The sequence below is a fragment of the Panthera leo genome, chromosome A1 (assembly GCF_018350215.1).
Source record: "Panthera leo isolate Ple1 chromosome A1, P.leo_Ple1_pat1.1, whole genome shotgun sequence".
Taxonomy (NCBI): Eukaryota; Metazoa; Chordata; class Mammalia; order Carnivora; family Felidae; genus Panthera; species Panthera leo.
The window spans coordinates 8,470,016-8,488,301 of NC_056679.1; the positions used below are offsets into that span (position 1 = coordinate 8,470,016).

Here is an 18,286-nt window from a genome sequence, read left to right on the forward strand (position 1 = left end):
AGCGAAGACCAGAGCTCACGAGACAAAGAACTTAAAAAGTAAAAAAAGAAAAATGAGGGCTTTCTTCTTGTTTCTTTCCCTGGTGCAGAGAGGTAGTAGCGTTTGGGGAAGTAGGAATACAGCTGGCGAGGTGGACAGAGAGGCTGGCATTGTATAAATGATCACGACACAAGCGTATATGTGCCTACAGCCTTCAAAATGATACAAAGTTGGGTGATTGTTCCTGGCTTGGGGTGGAGGGTTGATTTCTGATTGGGGTGATCGGGGAGTTTCTCAGAGGGGTTGTATTTTGGGAGGTGGAGATGGGCTCTGGGAGATCTTTTGTAGGAGAGCTATTGGTGCATCGAGAAAACCCCCTGAATTTGAGGGGTTGCGATATCTGGCATATCCCCTCATGTGCCTGCCAGTTAGTTCCTCGTAGAGTCATCTGTGTTCCGTACCCCGAGGCCTTATGTGCTTGAGCTCCCCAAAGTTGTTCTCACGAGGCATCTCTTCCAATTTTTTTTTTTTTAAGTTTATTTATTTTTGAGAGAGCAAGAGAGAGCAGGGGAGGGGCAGAGAGAGAGGGAAGGAGAGAGAAAATCCCAAGCAGGCTTCGCACTGTCAGCACAGAGCCCGATGCGGGGCTCAGACTCACAAACTGTGAGATCATGACCTGAGCTGTCACCCAGGCACCCCTCTGCCAATTCTTTAGGCTTCCCCATGTTCATCTTATCCATACTATCAGCTCTTAGCACTTTGAACACTCTGCCGACTCTGATCTGCCGCCTCAACCTCTCTCTGGAACCACTGCCCCACATTTCACACGACGCCGAACACCTCCAACAGGCCGACCCAAATTGTCTCAAATTGAACATTTCCCCCAAATGAATCTTTTATTATCGTTTCCAGACCGGTACCTTCTCTCACGGTCACTCTGTTAATGATATCTGTGATCGGGCTACTGAGGCTGGAAATTTCGGGATCAGCATTTCCTCTCACCTTCTTTTTGTTGTCCTTTCTATTCAGTGGTCACATCTGGTCCATTCTCACTCTCTCATGTACTCCATCCTCTTTCATCTGCTCACCTTACTTTAAATCTGTAGCACCTCTCACCTAAGCCATTCCCGCTGCGTCATCACTCTGTCATCCTTAGCGCATGTGGTCCTAGATCATTTTCCCTTCCCCCCCTGTTATGATTGCTCCATGGTGCCCCTGCGCTTGCTACAGTTCCTTCCTGGACGTTCTAGGTCCTCCATGATCTGCTCTGGCAGATCCCACACACCATCCCCTCGTGTGCACCCTCAGCTGGCCAACCAGAATCGTTCACTTTTTTCTCTGAGGGTTTTGTGCTTTCCTTTGTGGTGTTGGTGTAAACCATTCATCCGCGTAATGCTCTCCCCCTACTCCCAACCAAGTTTCTCTGTAAGTTTTTCAGGCGTAATTCAAATACCACTTCCTCTCAAAAGTCTTCCTTCATCTGTGAACCAGAAACCATCTTTTCTCCTGAGAACTCCCGTGGCCCCTTGCTTGGATCACTTCTGTGGATTATCACACACCGGCTGGTGGTACTTACTTGTTTCTATGTCCTGTCTCCCCTACGGATTGTCAGCTCCCTGAGGATAGCAGCTAGGTCTTTGATAATTTTAGTATCCTTCGTGTTATACCTAACATGGCCTTGACAATAGTACAGTGTCAAGAGAAATTCTTTCCCAGTGAAAATTCTCTATCATTTTCTCTTATGTAAGAGTATGGAGCAAGAGAGATCCCTTAGAGGAACCTGAGCAGCTTTCAGAAGTATCTTGTACTGGGAACTTATTTTCACTTCATTAAGACTTTCATGGGTTTTGACAGTTGGCGAAGTTCTTCATCAGTGTGGGTTTCATAGTTTTCTGGAATCTCTAAAATGTTACTTCTATGGACCATGGCGTACTTATGGATAATCTGTACAACTCAAAGAGTAGAAAAGATAATAGGTCATTTAATGTATAATTATATTCAGAGATAAATCATCATGTAGACTGACTTAATAGTTTCATAGATCTCTAATAACCTATATATCTCCTTGCATATAATTAGGCACTTTAAAAGAATTGGCATAAAACCCTACCATTGAGGCTTTTCATGGGAGAATTTAAGAGTCTTCAAAATTAAATATCTTAATTGGAGAGGTTAGATATTTTCATTACGTTTTAGCGTTTATTTTTTATTGAAGTACTTAAGTCAGTAGATGTTCTTTTAATTATCAAATAGGATTTGGGTTCTGGAGATAATATTCTAAACTGGAAAATCACTAGCCTTTTTGGAAGATTAATCAATGAAACTAAGGGTTAATAGGAAAGCTTTTTGTAATGTTAACTTCAGCATTTATGCTCATGAATACCACAAACTACATTTACATAAATAACACTTCTGATTTTCTGTATCTGACATGAATTCAAAATAAGTTCAGAGTTGCCAAGAAGTATTATTAATAACTCCTACTAAAACAGTCATTAATCTATTTCATGTTCCATTGGCAAGGAGGGAGTCATTTTTTATTCATGGAGAAAGGAGCTGAAAGGGACCTGTGAGGTCAGATTTCAGAGAAGCTCTTGCCTATTTGAGATTAAGCCTTATTGACATCTTTGTACTTCCTTTTCAAAACACTCAAATAATTATCAGGTCCACCTGGAGATCGGATTAGAGCGTGAATGTATCCCATTTTGTTTTTTAAAAAGTTGACCATTTTTCGTTGTAAGAAACGTAAACTGAAATTTCGGGGATGATATTTTTATCATGTCTAGTTGAGCTGCCCCATTTTTCTTGGCTGTCTGGTTTTGTGACTGTCAGATTGTCCACTTTCCCTTCCCCAAACCAGCCCTCTTTCAGCGTCTGTTGTGGGATAAGCCCAGAGCTCAGCACTGCAGCTCTTGTGACTGAGACACCATGATCTTATTCTAGCAAAGTTAGAATCCAGCAGAGAGACAGGAGTGTGAAAATAAATCCACATAGGGAACTGAGAGTGTGACCATGGCTGAAGACTGCATAGCGTTTGGTGGGTGGGTGGTGGGTGGGGAGGAGGCATATAAAAGGGGGAACACCTAACCCTCCTGAGTTGGGGGTAAGGGTAAGGAAAGTCCTCACGCCCTTTATCCCCTCCCCTGCCCCCCACCCCCCCGCCGCCTGTCTCAGCACCACTGCATTGTATCTTCAGATCTCATTATTCCACATTTTAGGTTATGACAGTGTTCTGGCTTTGCTATGAAATAATCTGGCAAAAAAAAAAAAACCTCCGAAAAAAGCTAAAAAAAGATAGGTAAATTGTTCATATTCCTTGAAGCTGGATGATGGAACTATGAAGGCTTATTGCACTATTTACTTTACTTTACTTTTTTTCCATAAAAGAAGGTTAAAATCTCATCTCCCCCCGGCATTGGCTTTCATTTCTGAAGACACCAGATAGCATAGTGGTGAAGGAAGTAGGCTGCTTGGGTTTGTGTCCCGTCTCCACCATTCACTAGCTCCGTGACTTGGGGCCAGTTACTTAATCTCTCAGGGCCTCTGTTTTCCCATTGTAAAATAAGAATAGATAGAAATAAGTGTAAACAACCACCATAGGATTGGGAATATTAAATGGAATGGATGAAAGGCAAAGTGCTCAGAAAAGGGCCTTGCATATTAATAACGATAATGGTTCAATGACCATTTCCATTCATTGGCCGTGTGCATAAAGTTCTATGTTGAGAAGGATTTAAAAGCTCATTTGGAAAAATGGCCCTGATGGATTAACTGTGTCTGGCATGGGAAAGTGGTAATGATAACATATAAGTCAGGGAGATGATGTCTATTTCATTTCTAAATTTTTATAATCCCCTCTGTCATGTACGGTGAATACCTCTCTGAACATTAAGATGAAACATTTATCATTTATGCAACATTAAAGGTGGCAGTTCTAGAAGCCGATCGGTAGATTTTCATGGGTATCTCTTTTGGGCTTTAAGCTTCACGCTGTTTGGAAATTTATAAAATACAGGCAAGGAAAGTCTTGTTTTGTTTTCTTTATCTAAAAGGGTTCTGCCATGCCCTTAGCATGTTATCATTTAAGGAAACACATTCATTTGGGTTTCCTTTAAATGAAACATATTTATGCAAGGTGACTAATTCATAGCACATTAATCTAAGCCGATGGCATTTAAAACCTCTGCTCAAAATAGAAACTGGGAGTTGGATCTGATTTTATTTCTGTGCCTTTCTAATGTCTGTAGGAAAAAGTGGGAACATTGGATTTTGCAGTGTGTAAAGAGCTTCACGCAGCCTCTCGTTTCGCTAGAGTCTAATTTCCATTGTACTAGGGTCTTACTTTGTCAAATATCTCAATCCGATTTAGGTGGGCGGGGAAAAGAGAAGAGTGAGAACAAAAACCAAAATAAGCTTCTGATTTTCTCTGCAAATGAGGAAGTCAAACACATGTCACTGATGGATTTAAATACCTATTTCCCTGGAATCTGTAATTATGTAATTTAAAGTATTCTTTATAAGGAAAAAATAGAATCGTGTTCACTGACTCTTGCTGTTAATTTTCCAGATTCTTCCCACTCAGTCCTTTTTTCTTCTTTCTTTGCTTCCTTCACACTCATTTACAAAGGAGAACATGGTTCTTCTGAGTACTATGCAGCATTGCCTGTAAGTGAAAACATTTTCTTTATTGCTTAAGTAACATCTAATTTATCCACCTAGACTCAGCTATGTGGACAGAACTGTTGGAAATCATATTGTCCCTCAAGAGGTTTCTAAGTGCCATAGTCTAGCGTGTTCTAGCTTATTCAAGATATTTAATGAAGAAAGGATCCTTGGACTGTGGGAAGGGGTCAAGATAAGAAATATGCCATACTTGTGTGCAAGATATGCATCAAAATCAGCATTTACGGTAATAGGACAGTTCTGAGGAAGGTCAGTTAACCTCACTGGACTCCGATTTTTGTTATAAACTTGGAAGAGATCGAATTAAATAAATTGCCCACTTTTGGCTCTCAGGAGCTAGGATCCTGTGGCTTTCTTCTGTTAAAATTATGCAGCCATTTATGATTCTGAAGTGGTGAATAATCAGAAGTGTATTTGGGGGCACCTGGGTGGCTCAGTCGGTTAAGCGTCCGACTTCGGCTCAGGTCATGATCTCACGGTCCATGAGTTTGAGCCCCGCGTCAGGCTCCATGCTGACAGCTCCGAGCCTGGAGCCTGTTTCAGATTCCGTGTCTCTCTGACCCTCCCCCGTTCATGCTCTCTCTCTGTCTCAAGAAAATAAATAAACGTTAAAAAAAAAAAAAAAAAAGAACTGTATTTGAGAACAATCACTATGATATTTGTGAGCCAAGTCATTTGGATAGGGGAGACCAGGGATGAGCGACCTCAGCTCTGCCAAAATTAGAGTTGCTTTCCTTCTGGCCAGACCTTACTTTTGTTATTTTTACCCTGCCATGGGAGATCGAAATTTCAGAACACTAACAAACAGCAGCTCGGAGGTTTTGCTGGCCTGCTTTTTATCTGTAAAATGTAGGGCTGTGAGGTTCTTGGAAGTCCCGCTCGCACCCCTGCGCTCTGCCTGATGCCACACATCTCAGATTATTGGGCTATGAGAGATGGGAAGTGTGGGGGAGGGTGTTTTCATACCTTTTATTGCTTTCAGCTGTAGCAGAAATGACAGGTCAGGGGTGACCTTCCATCACGACACTAACACCACTGGGGATGATGACAGAGAAGAAGTAGTAAACAGCAACTGAGCCTAACTCCTAGAATCATCTTGACTTCTTACAGGAACTTTGCCAACAGTGCACGCTTTCTTGCGTTGCCATAACACGCACGGGGCTGTCTGCTGGGAAGGTTCATAAAGATCCTTGCAATATCTTCCTTAAGGCAGTGGACAGGGGCCACAGATTGATAATATCTTCCACTTTCAGGGAGAAAGAATACATTTCATGAAGTCCATGGGTTCTTTGGCTCCCATCACAGGCAGGAGCTGGGAGGAGAGGCTTAGTGGGAGCCTGAAGTAAGGGGTCAGCAGTAGGGAGGGAAAGAAAGGGCCAAATCTGAACGAGTCAGAGCTGACAGGTCAAGAGCACCTGCGAGGGTGGAGTGCCTGGAAGGGGGGGGTGAGGGTACCACTCTCAGAATTGTGGGCTCAGGACCGGAATCTGAGGGTCTCGAGTCATGTCAAAGTCCCAGAAAAGCATTCACAGAAACTCATCCGGTGGATTTATACACATACTGGGCTGACATTCTGACATTAAGGGGAGGAGCCTTGACTGACCTCACTGGTGAGCGCGAGTAGGACAAGATGAGAGGAGGGATGTGACACGAGCAGGGCCTGTCTCTGGATCAGGAGCAGGGAGCACAACCAGAGAAGGCGTGGTTAGCGAGGAGGGAGGAACATCAGGAGAGGCCAGGGAGGACAGAATTCACCGAAAGCGCCTGGTCAGTCAATGCAGTCTGTGCTGCAGAGGGGGACATCTCAACATGAGGAAGAATGGAAATGCAGACTTAATGATTAGGAGCTCACCGGGAGCTTCGATGTCAGTTTGAACAAGATGTATGAAGGCAGGAATCGGGTTATCAGGGGGTAAGGCAGGTGAGAATGGAGGAAAGAGGTGAATGTTAGGATGCTTAGTGGACTCGGGGTACCTGGATGGCTCCGTCAGTCAAGCGTCTGACTCTTAAGAAGGGTCTCGGGGTACCTGGATGGCTCCGTCAGTCAAGCGTCTGACTCTTAATTTCTGCTCGGGTCATGATCTCACGATTGGTGAGTTCGAGCCCCGTGTCTCGGGCTCTGCACTGACAGTGGGGAGCCTGCTTGGGATTCTGTCTCTCCCTCTCTCTCTGTCCCTCCCCCACTCACATTGTCTCTCTCTCTCTCCAAATAAATACATACACTTTTTTTTTTTTTTAAAAGAAAGGACTCAGTAGAGGAACAGAGAAAGTTGTTTTGTATTTGGTTTCATACCTCCCCCACTTTTTTCTTTTTCTTTTTCTTTTTTTAATGTTTTTTTTAATTTATTTTTGAGACAGAGACAGAGCGTGAGCAGGGGAGGGGCAGAGAGAGAGGGAGACACAGAATCGGAAGCAGGCTCCAGGCTCTGAGCCATCAGCACAGAGCCCGACGTGGAGCTCGAACTCACAGACTGTGAGATCATGACCTGAGCCAAAGTCGGACGCTCAACCGACTGAGCCACCCAGGCGCCCCCTCCCCCGCTTTTTTAAAAACACAGATAAGAATGTTTATGATCCAAGAGGGAGGATCCAGTGATGAAGAAGCCATTGAAGATAAAAATAAGTGGGGGTTATAGATGGAGCGCTTCCTGGAAGAAACGGGAAAGAATGACGTCAAACACAAGTGGAGAAGAGAGAAAGAAAGGGGTAAAGGATGAGTACAGAGAAATACTGGGCAGGAGGAAAGAACTCCAGGGAATTCACATTAGGTAGCTTGATGGGTCTGAGGTCATTAAAAAGTAGGGTTTTTACAAAGATTAAACATGATGGAATTGGGTTTCATAAAGCAGAAAGGCATGTAATGGTTACCTAGAGCAATACAGTATGAGTCTGTAAGAAGTGAAGGGAGAATTGCAGGGCTGCATAAAGGCCAACTTGAGGCTGGAAAACATGACTTTATACTGGAAACGATCTACCAGATGTTAGGCCTGTCTCCAGTGATATGGTGGATCACGCTTCTCTCCAGCGCCTCGTCCGTGTTATACTGTAAGTGAGAGCAGCTCAGATTCCAGAGTGAGCATATACTGTTTCTCGGGAGCTTTGTTTGAGTCGTAAACTAATATTTAAATACAATTCCTCGAGGGCACCTGGGTGGCTCAGTCGGTTGAACGTCCACCTCTTGGTTTCAGCTCAGGTCGTGTGCTGATGGTTGTGGGATCAAGCCCTGCACTGGGCTCCGTGCTGGGTGCGGGGCCTGTTTGGGATTCTCTCTCTCCCTCCCTGCACCTCTCCCGCTCGTGTGCGTGTGCGCACAGGTGTCCTCACTCTCTGAAAATAAATAAACATTTAAAAACAAACAAACAAACAAACAAACAAACAAACAAACAAACAAACAAATACAACTCCCTGGAAACAGAGGTGCTGGTTGGAAAGGGTTGCAGGGAGCCTCAAACCATCTGTGCCTTTCCCCTTCCCTGTCCAGTCTTGCTGTACCAACCCTAAGAGATTCCACGGACGACAGTTGGAAATCACTCGTTTTATGGCGTAGGTGTCCAGTTGGCTCAGGAACTGGAGACAAAATTCACTACTGTGATGAAAAAGGGTAACATTTTTTTTTTTAAAATTAAAAATCCTAATTATTGTTGCCAAGAAAGGCATTTTCTTATTTGTAGGTTTGTAATAGGATCCTCATGTGTCCCTAGAACATGGCCGTCCAGTAGAACTTCCTGTGATGATGGAATGTTCAATGTCTGTGCTCCTGAGCCGTTGTAATATGGCTAGTGTAACTGAAGAGCTGACTTCTAAATTGTATTTAATTTTAATGACTTTAAATAGCCACTTGTAGCTAGTGGCTCTCCTGTTAGTGAAATTCTAGATTATATTATCAGTTTGGATTTTCTAAAAGATATAACAATTATTTTTTAAGTTTACTTATTTATTTTGAGAGAGAGAGAGAGAAAGACTCTCAAGCAGGCTTCGCACCGTCAGCAGGGAGCCCCATGTGGGACTCGAACTCACGAACTATGAGATCACGACCTAAGCTAAAATCAAGAGTCAGATGCTTAACTGACTGAGCTACCCCAGTGCCCCAATATAATAATATTTCTGATCATAGCATCCTTCAGATTCATAATGACTAATGAAGATCTCCTACTTGATCCCTTTAGTCTTGTATAGAAGTTATAAGAAGTTAAAAAGAAGTGAGGGCCGAGGAGACTTTTCTCAAACCATAGATGCTGCCTCTACCTCTGACTAGTTGTTTCATAAGTTCGTACAACTGGCCATAAGACTAGGTCATAGAAAGTGGAATAAATCACCCATAGTGATGGGGATCAGAGTCATTATATTAATGTACAAATGTAAGAGTATGCATAATTTAACATTTTGCTTAAGATACTTTCTCAGAATGTAGACATATTAACTTAATCCCACTATATCCAGACAGGGTTGGATGGTATCCAAACTAGAAGGGGAAAAAATGGGAGAGAAATATATTAAGTCAAAGGAAAGCTGGAGGGGGAGGGTAAGGAAGGAAGGTGAGGGGAGTGGAGTACGGATGGTAATATATCTGTGGTGGGAAATAACCTTGGTTAAGGGTTCCAGAGCTGTCAGTACTCCATCAGCCTCTTTCTGGTTTCCTCGAAGGCTTCCTGTTCTGCCGCTCTCCTGTCCTGCCTCCCCGTGAGGTGGAGACCCAGAGAGAGCTAACCCAAAAGGCCAAGGTCCAGACAGTATTTTGGAGGTCTCGAGATGCAGAAATGTGTATTTTCAAGCCGGGGAGATGCTGGACTAGTGAAATTCTGTTCAGTTGGTCAGAAGACATTCTTAAGTGGGTGCTTATGAGATAAAAAGAAAACTTCATTTTTGTGAAATGCAGATCTTACCCTGTGGAATTTTCTGTGCAGATGATAGGACTGTTAAATCACGTTAGGTACTGGGGCGCCTGGGTGGCTCAGTCGGTTGAGCGCCGACTTCGGCTCGGATCACGATCTCGTGGTCCGTGAGTTCGAGCCCCGCATCGGGCCCCTGTGCTGACAGCTCAGAGCCCGGGGCCTGTTTCGGATTCTGTGTCTCCCTCTCTCTGACCCTCCCCCATTCATGCTCTGTCTCTCTCTGTCTCAAAAATAAATAAACGTTAAAAAAAAATTTTTTTTTAAAATTACGTTAGGTACCTTACGATGTACATTCTTGGACAAGAGCAGCCTGAATTGAAAAAAAAAAAAAAAAGAAAAAGACAAAATGTGAGAGAAACATACAGTATAAATGAATTGAAATATAAAGTTTTATCTGCTAGCAAGTCACGAGCTGAAATGGAATATTGTAGACATTATTAAGAATGTCTAGATCCCATTAATGCTATTACCGCTGTTATTATGTGTCTATTCAGCCAGCAGACATCAAAATTTCTATCTGGTGCGTGTGAGAACTTTTGGGTGCTAACCTGACATATTCTGTTGAATGTTCTTTACATAGTTGAATGTATGCGGGTTTTATAGGAGACAGTTTTGCTTCCTTTGGTGGTTTCAGTAAAATAGGTTCACTAGCTGGGGTTTGAATATCATTGTGCAGTGTATGCGCTTGTGAATTTGACATTGGCATTGAAAGTTCTTTTCTGACCGTGTTATGTAAGGATGATTTTGACCAGGCTGCGAGCCTACCAGGCACACGCTTCAGGGTAACCAATCACCAGAGTCATAAGACTAAGTATTGTTCTTTGTTTTCCTTTAAATTTAGTTGGTCTTGTCAAAAATCACACTCACAAAAGGAGAACTGATGGAAGCCTTGGAAAGATTGTTTGTATACGCTGAAGATAACGTATCTTTTGCATCTTGTTTATCTAATCTGTCTTTCGTAACTAGATAGGCAAATGTAGTTCATTGTGGTTTTCTCGTCCCCTGTAATTAGCAAAGCAGTGACGAGTAAAGAGGCCTGAACTGGTAGCCAGGGATATACAGATTCTAAAAAAAGTCTCATCATGTTGAGTGGAACAATGGGATGTGTGTGTTTGTTCTACTCGGTGGTTGTAGGGCCATAACAGAATGTGATCTCCACCGGATCCGCAGTTGCTACGGAGTCATTACTGTTTTAACGTGCAGGTGCCTACGCATGATGTGCTCTCTTGAACTTGGAGCACACCGAGGCATAGATCAGAGGTGAGCCACCCTCCCATAAGTCTGCTTCCACACGTGGCTGGCTGACCCCAGCATCTCTCTGCTGCATGAGGGCTGCGGGGGGTTCAGTTCAGATACCAGCTTTTCAAGCAACTCAGAACTTTGTGACGACAACAGAGATACATTGAGAATAATTAAACACACAAGATAGTATTAGATGCGTTCCCTTTGTATTCTTTTTACCCCAAATACACATAATACATTTAGATGAGATGGAGAAGGTTTTGATATAAATGTCTAGCTCTTCCTCCCTAAGGAGCTGGTGAGAACCCACTCCCAGTAGAGCGAAGGCATTGCAATTTTGGTTTCTTACGTCAAGGCCCGTAGTCTGTGGTTTATTTAGGTACCTATTCGAAGTTGACTCAAAGCAAAGTGCTCTGTTGCAGTATTGCTAAGGAGGGTTACTTCCCCAGTAAGTTCTGGAAAACTCCCTCTCTTCCTGTTCTCTTCCACATGGCAGCATTTCTTGACTGTGTCCATGACATTTTCTCTAATTTGAGTGCTTTTTCCCTTTCTGTGTATTGCGCTTCCTGTGGGCGAAGAATGGAACATTTTCTAATCTTTTTCTCATGGAGCTTTTTAATATGGGTCTGCGGTAAAGATGGATGGATTCCTCTGACAGAAACATGGATGATGCGGCCGCTGCATGTCGCATCTCCCTGCTGCCACTCAGGGGGCCTTCTGGTTAAGCACGCCCTGCCCGGCCTGAGCAGGTACAGGGCCTCGTCACTCTTACCCCCCGTGTGTGGCAATAGAGGGCCACCAGCAGCTCCAAGAGCAGAGGGGAGGGTTGCCCTGCTCTCCTCCACATCTGTGCATAACTGCCCCGGTGGTATGGTGGGGAGATGGGGCTGGGGGTGGTGGGGGGGGGGGGGGCGGGGAAGGTAAGTATTGGCAGATACTGGTGTTTCTCCTTCCCTGCGCTGGGTTTTTAGGGTTGGTTCCAAAACATGTGACCACACTAACGCAGGGATCCTCACTTGTTTTCTTGAATGTGTGTGTGTGTGTGTGTGTGTGTGTGTGTGTGCGCGTGTGTGCATAGATGGACATACGAGTATACACAGATACCTCACTACAGGTTTGCCAAAAGCCCTAGTGAAGTCTCCCCCCACCCCCACCTCCCACCCTTGCCACATGTAAGAGTGACAGGAAAGCAGCCACCCCAGCATCTCCTACCACAGCCACTGTGACAGAAATCTGAGGCTCCCATCTTTTTCCTAGCCCTCTTCATTAGAAACTGTGTGTGGCAGGGAGTTCACAGCACAGACAGCCTCAGCTGTCATCTGCCAGCACCTGTTTCCCTTGGCCCCTTTGATTAGAAAACAGAAAATGCCAGCGCATCTCGGGCCCTGGCAGCCCCAAGGTGGGACTCGAACGTTGGCGCTGACGCAGGAGACTTCCTTTGCCACCGGGAAGGTATGTTATTAAAGGCAAACGAGCCTGGATGGGTCCTGTCGAAACGGCTTCACTGAACAGATAGGCTAATTCAGCCAGAGGTCAAGGAGCGGTGTTTCAAGCAGTTGCTGCTGCGTTGGGTCTAACAGTGGCTCCGGAAGTGCATGAGAAATGTGCCATGTTTTTCGGGTTTTTATTACAGTTGAGGAAGGATGTGCTCACTGGCTAGAGGCTGGTTACTTGTACAGGAAGTGCGGGTTCCCTTTGGTTAGTCCTTGGCATATGCCTTGTGCACCTTTGTACCTGGCACTGTCTTCCTTCTCCACGTGTCTTTAGTTGTCTGTTCCTTGTTTACCATCACAGAAGCCTAGAACGTCCACACTGGCCCCTTAGGTATCGTTCATGCGGTCATCACTCCTCAGAGGAGGATATGGATGTCGGGACAGGAGAGATGACTTTTATCACCATCCCAGCGTGAGTTAGTCATGGGCCGAGGGCTGGAGCTTAGCTTTGATGTCCTCATCCCGTGATGCACACCAGGGCAAAAGGCACTGAATGCTGCCCCGGGACCTTCTGGAGAAAAGTGTACTTGTTCCAGGAAGAGCTTGAGCCCAAGGATCAGGAGATTCCAGCATTGAGGTCCTACCACAGGAATTGGCAGCGACTAGAATCTCCCATTGCCTGTGATGGTCCCTTTGCCAGGTATCAGCAGGAAGCTAGCTGAGTGCAGCTGTCCTCAATGCATGGGACCCCACCGGCACCGTGTACCTACTGGTTGAGGTTCCCTGTGAGCAACTCTCAGAGGCCAGTGAGGGGGAGGGGGGGTGAGCGTTGTGTGCCGAGCACAGAAATTGCGGGGACTCTGTGCTCCTCAAAGACTTCTGGGGAGGCAGTGAGGTGGAATGAAAGGTAACGGGTTTAGGAGAACGCAGATCTAGGTATGGACCTGGGCTATTCCCCTCGGACAAACCACAGGATCCCTGTGGGTGCCCCGTGTCCTGCCTATAAAGTGAGAAGTAGGACTGTGGCTTCTGAAATGCCTTCTGGGTTCTGTGTCTCTGGTCCCAAGACCCAGAGACAGTTCTCAGGGTTCCCGTGCCCCTAGAACAGGTTTGCTCCTTTTCACATTTTCGTTCAGAAACCGTAATACATGTTCCTTTATCCCACTAGGAGGCCATGCAACTTGTGTTGTCTCTATATAAAAACTGTCAGTAAAAATAATTACAGAACTATACACTTAAAGCACTAATGTTGCATTTTCCTACATAAGAAAATCCAAGTTCTTTTGGTAATATTGCTAAGAGGATAAAGTCCCGAGTCTCAGTAAATGAGTATACAACAGGCCAGTTTAACTGAGAGAAAAATTGCTCAAAAACTAACTTTCGGGACGCCTCGGTGGCTTAGTCGGTTAAGCGTTGGACTCTTGGTTTCGGCTCAGGTCGTGATCTCAATGTTCGTGAGATCGAGTCCCACATTGGGCTCTGTGCTGACAATGTGGAGCCTGCTTGGGATTCTCTCTCCCTCTGCCCATCCCCCGTGCATGCATGCTCACGCTCGGTCTCTCTCTCTCTCAAAATAAATAAATAAAATTAAAAAAAAAAACAACTTAAAAATAAATATTGGCAGGGTTATGTTGATAGCTTTCTTTCTTGCTGTAATTTGTATGTATTTCATAAAAAAAGGTGTGGGGATCGTCTCATACATACTGAAAGTACTTAAAGATCTAATGTTACAAGAAGTTTTCTTATATTCTTTTATTGGCATTTTGAAAAATACCTATTTTGTGATATTTAGTAGCTTTAACACTTTGTTTCATTAAGTTTTATAAATTTACATGTTTGACACATAGAAATTATGCTCTTATTAAGGTAAAAACTTAAGTGAAATCTGTAGGAAAATCAGAAACAGCAAGAAATTTCATTATTTCTAATTCAGTGTTGTTTCCCCTAGAGCCCTCACTTGCCTCTGTGACTGGTGATAGATCAGTGTCTGATACCATAAAGTACCCTCAGGCTTGCCACTGTTGTGTCTTGTCTAGTTGTTAAGCATATGGTTGTGTAAAATTTTATCCAAAAAATCTGTCTATGGTTATAGCCCCAGGAGATGAAACACGTTCATGAAAACATGCAATTAGCAAATGTCAGAAGAGGGCCAGATCCTTCCTATGAAGGTTAAACTGAGGCAAGGAAATCTCTTACTGATGTTGGTTTCTTTTGTTTTTACAATGTGGGCCATCGCCAATTAGTCAAGGAAGAGGCACATGCTGGAAATACTGCAAAGGAGGAGACAAATAATCATTTTGATGATAACAGTCCTGTTCATGGAAAAGCAAAGAACTGAAAAATTTTCAGAACCAATTAGCAAAGGGGCCAGTTACAACGTTCAGGGTGAAAAAAGTAACAGTGTTCCTCTGTCAGTGCCGAAAACGTAAGGTGGAAAAAAGAGCCATGGAGTTCAGCACCAAAGGAGGCAAAACTCCAAAGAGCACGACAGTAGGATATGTGAAGGAAAATGCACAACTGCGCTGAGGGATGGAGAAGAAGATTTGAATAAATGCAGGCACATATCTTGTTCCTGGACGGGAACACTTAATACTGGAAAGATACTGTACAAAGCTCCCCCTCCATTAAACCGAAGGATGTGTTGACTACAGTAGCAACCACAATTCCCAGTAGGACTTCACAAAACCATTCTTTTAAAAACATTTTTGGGGGGCGCCTGGGTGGCTCAGTCAGTTAGGCGTCCGACTTCAGCTCAGGTCATGATCTCACAGCTTGTGAGTTCGAGCCCCGCGTCGGGCTCTGTGCCGACAGCTCGGAGCCTGGAGCCTGCTTCGGATTCTGTGTCTCCCTCCCTCTATGCCCCTCCCCCACTCATGTCGTCTCTCTCTGTCTCTCAAAAATAAAATAAAATAAAATAAAATAAAATAAAATAAAATAAAATAAAATAAATGAACATTTTTTAATGTTTATTTTTGAGAGAGACAGAGTGTGAGCGGGAGAGGGGCAGAGAGAGAGGGAGACACAGAATCGGACGCAGGCTCCAGGTTCTGAGCTGTCAGCACAGAGCCCGACGTGGGGCTCGAACTCATGAGCCATGAGATCATGACCTGAGCCAAAGTTGGATGTTTAACCGACTGAGCCACCCAGGCTCAACAAAAGCTTCTTAACAAAAATGTTCTAATATTCATCTCTAAGAAAAAGTGTACCAGAATCACCAGAAAATATTTAAAAATAAAAAGTAATGAAAAGGCACTTGCCCTTCCAGCTTAAAATGTTTTGAAAGATGTGAAATTATTAAAATATAAACAGTCATCTCAGTGGAATGAAATAGCAGATCCATAAATGAGCCAAGGCCACTCATTCAGTTAATCAGTCAATCCCTTCAATTACATGTAATAGATATGTTGTATCTATACACATTTTATATGTTATGTATTTGGTATAGAAAAAGCAGGATTTTAAAGAAATAGAATTGGGAAAAATAACTTCAAGATGAATCCCAAGTATAAAAATAAAAACAAAAATAAAACATTGGAAGAGAATATAGGTGAATGTTTGTGTAATTCTAAATTTTTTTAAGTTTATTTATTTTGATAGAGAGCAAGTGGGGGAGGGCCAGAGAGAGAGAGAGAGAGAGAGAGAGAGAGAGAGAGAGAGAAAGGCAAACTTAAGCAGGCTCTGCACTGTCAGCGAGAAGCCCGATGAGGGGCTTGAACTCACGAACTGTGAGATCATGACCTGAGCCAAAACCAAGAGTCTGACGCTTAACCGACTGAGCCACCCAGGTGCCCCTTGTGTAATTCTAAGGTGGACAAAGTTCTTTCTAATCGTGACAGCAAAAGCAGGAGCCATAAAAGAAAAGATTGAAAGAGCATTTCAGTCACCTTGACCTATATAAAAAGAGAGTTCTTTTCAATTTTTTTAGTGCAGATAAAATTAAGAACCTCTATAGATGATAAAAAAAAATTATAAGGCAAGCAATAAAGTGGGAAACACTTAACCACTGTGAACAATAATTATTATCCCTAATATTTAAAGAACTCTTGTAAATTAGTAAAAATAAATAAATACATAAACCATGCTCAATAGCAAAATGAGCAGAGGACATTTATCAAAAAGTGAAGCCAGTAGCCAACAAACCTACAGTGTTTTTTGAACCCTACTATTGATATATAATAAAACAAGTTAAACACAATATCATTTTCCCCAATTGTTAGGCTGATGTCGATTGAAAAGAATGATGATATATAGAGTGATGATAAGTACATGGGAAACTGTGTCGTATACGCTGATGTTGAATTCACAAGTTGGTGTAATATATAAGGAGGGTACTTTTCATAAAATTTAAAATATTTAATATCATGAATACCTTTTTGCAAGCAATTCCACTTAAGGCATTATTTTAAGGAGGTAAACCAACAGATGTATCCAAAGCAATACCCATTCATTCTTGTTATAACAGCAAAATATTATAACAACTAGGAGAGTATTTGGTTGTACAAAGCATCCACATCATATGGTTGAATACCATGAAAACTTTAAAAATGGTAGATGCATATTTATTCATAAATGTCCAAGATTATTTCAATGGAAAAAATCAAATCAGTATGTAGGAATGAACCTGGGGTTGTTTGTTTTGTAAGTCTCTAGAAGAGTAAATCTTAAAAGTTCTCATCACAAGGAAAAAAGCTGTAATTATATGGGGTGATGGATGTGAACTGGGCTTGTTGTGGTGGTTATTTCATGATATATACGTTTGTGAAATCATTACATTGTACACCAAAAACGAATACAATGTTATATGTCCATTATATGGCAATAAGAAAATTAAATGCCTGGATTCACTTCTACTTTACTGTTAATAGTTAGGATTATTGGAAATGTTTAAAAATATTTGTTCCCTTCTATTTTCTAAACATGGGGGAGTGAAGTGAGGAGAAGCAAAGAACAACGATAAAAGAGAGAAATATACCGCCTGTTTAAAAGAAGGTAGAAAAAGAAATCCCCCTACCAAAAAATAAATGGCAAATTGACCCCTCATTCGCAGTGATCTGAGAAGGAGTTATATTTTAGTGTGCAGTGAGGGGGTCTTTACCACGTAAGGATGGCCTGATACCCCTGAGTCTGGTGTGCATTAGGATTCCCTCTCGGATTGAATTCACTTACTTCCGGCGGTAGAGATCAAAGTAGGGCAGAAATATTCTGTACGACATTCTGACAAAAATTAAAAGATGAAAGAAACCTGTATAAAATAATTAATACAGCAAGAAAAAAGCAGAACCTGCTTGTGTCGAGAAAAGACTTTGATAAAAAGCTTCTTGTATAGGTTATGCCATCTTCTATGGAACAAAATGCTGCATTACTTCCCTAACAAAATGTAAGCGTATCTGAAATTTTCGCATCTTTCTCTGTTTCTCGAGAGAACGTTATTTCAGTGATGATAAAATTCCCCATGATTCCTTAGTACTTCTCAAGAGGTGACGCTGTAGGTGTTTTATGAGACACCTATAAGAAATAACTCTCACTTATCCCTGAGAAAGCTACCTCAGTACAGGTTTGACAGATATCGTCAGGCATGGATCCCTGAAAATGTCTTTGATCGCCCTCATATTAAAAAAAAAGAAACAACAGGGGCGCCTGGGTCGCTCACTTGGTTAAGCATCTGACTTCGGCTCGAGCCATGATCTCACGGTTGGTGAGTTTGAGCCCCGCGTCGGGCTCTGTGCTGACAGCTCAGAGCCTGGAGCCCGTTTTGCATTCTGTGTCTCCCTCTCTCTCTGCTCCTCCCCTGCTCACACTCTCTCTCTCTCTCTCAAAAATAAACAAAGAGTTTTTAAAAATTTTAAGAAGAAAAAAAACAACTCTGGAAATGTTAAGAGTCCAGTGCGTTTATTCTGTGCTGGGTGTTTGAGCAACGAGGCAGAAATATATGTAGAAGTTGACCATCTGGGTATTAAAGAGTTTATGTTTCTGTTGCATTTCTTTAAAAAAAAAGATTTCTCTCTACAGCATTAATTTTATGTAAGGAAGTATATGTATTGACTTTGTACAGGTGCA

At 42.9% G+C, this 18,286-nt stretch overlaps 1 protein-coding gene and 1 long non-coding RNA gene across 2 annotated transcripts in view; one reads left to right on the forward strand and one right to left on the reverse strand.

Annotated features, from left to right (window-relative positions):
* Window positions 1-18,286, forward strand: part of MTUS2 (microtubule associated scaffold protein 2) — a 565,789-nt gene that overhangs the window by 254,809 nt on the left and 292,694 nt on the right.
* LOC122222044 lies at window positions 4,575-5,796 on the reverse strand. The gene is made up of 2 exons (XR_006203582.1): window positions 5,629-5,796; window positions 4,575-4,642 (listed from the first exon to the last, which is right to left on the reverse strand). It is a non-coding gene; the product is annotated as an uncharacterized LOC122222044 (long non-coding RNA).